General features: G+C 48.2%; 1 protein-coding gene across 1 annotated transcript in view; it reads left to right on the top strand.

The window, feature by feature from the left end:
• Positions 1-249: 249 nt before the first annotated feature.
• OAF (out at first homolog) overlaps positions 250-3276 on the top strand; it is a 46574-nt gene continuing 43547 nt past the window's right edge. The window contains exon 1 of the mRNA XM_018559449.1: positions 250-465. The gene's annotated coding sequence lies outside the window, so the exon portion shown is untranslated. The remainder of the gene's footprint in view (positions 466-3276) is intronic.

Genomic DNA, 3276 nt, shown 5'->3' with positions numbered 1-3276 from the left:
ACTTAAACTCCAGACTCCTAGCACATGTAATACAAGTCATGCGCCTTTGTGAACTGATGAATGGGGAAAGTGTTCAGCCGAACTAACAACAGCAGCTCCAGCTTGGAGCCTTAACGAATGGTGAAATAACGCACGCAGTGACCCCGGCAGTGTGAAGCTCGCACGGCAGCGCGGCCGGTCTCCGGTGGTCACGTGCTCCCCCTCCGTATGACACGCTGTCTCCCCCTCGGGCCGGCTCTGTCCCTTTAAGTCAAGGGGCAGGTCCTGGAGGAAGTGACGGCTCGGAAAGCCACCGCCTGGGGGGAGAACATCCAAGAGTCCGGCCCGGGAGAGGTGCGGCTGGAGGGAGCGGAGAGTCCCGGTGTCTGCCCGTGTGTCTCATTGTCTGTCCATCCTCCTCCGGGACTCACACAGCCCTCCTCCTCCTCCCATCCATCTCCATCAGCCTGCCTGCTGTGCCCCTGTGTAAGTGCCATCACTTCTCCTCTCTACAATCTCCTGTGATCTCTTCTCTTCATTTCCTCTTATTTTTTTACTTTGTATCCTTTATTGAGAAGAAACAGGAGGTCAGTTTTCCTGAACTGGGGGGGTGAATACACAAGACTGCCCCTTCCCCAGCACTGTATGGGTTAAATGCTCCCCAATCACACTTCAGCATCAGCGCCTCTTTATTTTCTTTTTGTTGCATTTTTGGCTTTTTTGTGCATTTTGTAGACAGAACGTTTGTTAGGTGCGAATATGCACATTTTGCGTCTTTTTGTGGTGCCCCAATTTAAGTCTCCTGGAGACCAAAACACATCGTTGCCCCCCAAAGAAGCTCCTGCACTTTTTCCAGCACATCGCTCAGATGTGAACGGACACAATAGGATCACATGGAGAGTCCAGCGTTGAGGTGCTTCTGGGAATGCGCTTGAAATCACTCTGGGCACTCCAGCTGTTGTGGAACTACAAGTCCCATGAGGCATTGCAAGACTGACAGTTACAGGCATGACTCCCAGAGGCATGCTGGGATTTGTAGTTAAAGCATAGCTCGAGGCCTGGAGATACCCACTCTTGCCGTACATGTTTAGCTAGCCATACACAGGGCTGAATGAGAGGGAATAGATTCCCTCATCCATGGATAGAGGGATCTGCACAGTCGGCTATATTATTCTGACAGAGGGCACCCGCGGCTGTCAGAATATCTGAGCAGCGACAGCATCTGATTGGCTGTTTGGCTGATAGTTTTCCACCCAGCCACTTCAATTTTTAGCCGAGAGGGCCACCCATGGATTGAATTCTGGTTGATTTGAGCAGGAATTGGTCAGCCATTTACAGCCAGCTGAATACATCTAGGGGGAGAGGAATACGATTTAATACTTCCGTACTCTTCGCTCCGGCATTCTTTTTTTTTCGATGCTCTGGGTTGTAGACGGTCCCTTGCTGTCTTTAGGACTGTTGGTCCTGAATTGTACTTGATGATGTCATAGTGCTACCACCAGCCAGGAATGAGGTCATTGTTACAGATTATTCCTCTACCCCCAGTCTTTACCCGGATGTAACCCCCGGGCTGGACAAATCCCAGGAGCCAGGTCACCAATACTCCTTATAAATGACAGCTGGTGCCTGACTTTTGAACTTTTCTCTAGTTGTTGTCAATGGAGCTGGCTCATAAAAAACATCCTGCTGGCTCCTGGATTGGACATTGATTTGTCCTCCAGCGATTGGTGTGTTTTGTGTCATTCCAGGAGTTCAGCTTTGTACACAGTGATGTGATATCTTGTTTGCTCATTTCTACATAAATATTGATATTTATCTATTGCATGTTCTTTTGTTGACTTTTGCTGTATTTTGTGTCTAGAGATATTCCCCAAAACAACGGCACAACTTCTCATTTAGTAAAATATTGCTTTTTACCGCTGGCATTATTGAACATGGAAGCTGAATTCAGGATAATGTAAGGGTTGGTGCAGACCTGGGCGATCCAGGACACGCGTCCCGGGACCACACGTTTGTGCACAATAACACACAGCGAGAGGACACAGCAATGGCCGTCCTTCCCCATTGATATCAATGGGGGTACATCCGCATGGCAATCGCAGAAAAAAGGCACAAGTACCTTTTTTTGCAACACACGACGCGTGGCTGTTTTAGAGCGATCGGCGGTGGTGGGTGCCTTCGTGACCGCATGGCAATCCGCTTGGTATTGTGCAGGATTGCCGTGCGGTCAGGGATCGCCCAGGTGTGAACCTGGCCTGAAACACAAGGTCTAGGTCTCTGGCCTAGACCCCATTCACAGCAGGACAACAGCATTTCAGCGCTTTTTTCACATTTTTTTTTTTTTTAGCACGTTTTTTCTATGTGGGTTTCATCGTGTTTTACGGGCAATTTCTGTTCATATGTAAGAGTGTTGTAAGGCGAGTTTTTAGTTGTCGAATGAAAAGCAGTCTCGGCTGCAAAAACGTGCTTAAAAATATTGCTCTGATCAGCAAGTTTCCATTGAAGTCTATGAAGCAAAACGAGCTGATAAGCGTCACAAAAGAAGCCCAAGGACTGTTTTAACCTCCCTGGCGGTCTGATTATCTCAGTATTTTAACTTTTTTTTAATTCAATTTTTTACTTTTGAATTTCCCGCCGGTTCCGCCCCCTGTGACGCGGGCGCTCGCAAGGGAAGGAAGACGGATGCCGGCATCAGCCGGAGGACACAGTAGGGCTCGTGGGGACAACGTAAGTGATGCTACAGTATAATCTTGAGTGTGGCTTGGGGTTACCGCTTTTGGTACTGAAAATTAACCCCGCGACACACTCGGGGTTACCGCCAAGGAGGTTAAACAACGGGTGTATTTTTAAGCACGATTTAGAGCGTTTGGGTGAACGGCCCACATAGGAATACATGGGATTTTGATTTGTGTGCATTTCAGCGTGGAAAAATATGTGCGACGAAGCGCCCTGGTGTGAACGTGGCCTTAAATGTTTTTTTTTTTATGAAAGCAGTACAAGTACCGAAATGTGACTTGGTATTGGTGCGAAGCAGAACAAGAAGTTAGTGAGCTGATCTTCAGTGTGAGAAGAATGCTGATAAGAGGAGAGAGCAGAGTAGCAGTACAATACGTTCGACAGTCTGCTTCTTTGCTGTCCAGTCACATGGAGGGACCAAACCAGTAGGCGTTACTGAGCTGTAGCAGAGACAAATCATGTCCCCTCCACTGCCAGACAGTGCTGTGTCAGAGCTGTGTATATATCAGGACTGGATGGACAGAAATAGAAATCCTTCGACAGGTAAAACCGCATCCTTGT

This window comes from Nanorana parkeri, unplaced genomic scaffold (genome assembly GCF_000935625.1).
Source record: "Nanorana parkeri isolate BGI_ZX_2015 unplaced genomic scaffold, ASM93562v1 scaffold395, whole genome shotgun sequence".
In the NCBI taxonomy this organism is placed as follows: domain Eukaryota; kingdom Metazoa; phylum Chordata; class Amphibia; order Anura; family Dicroglossidae; genus Nanorana; species Nanorana parkeri.
This window is presented reverse-complemented; position numbering and strand designations above follow the sequence as displayed.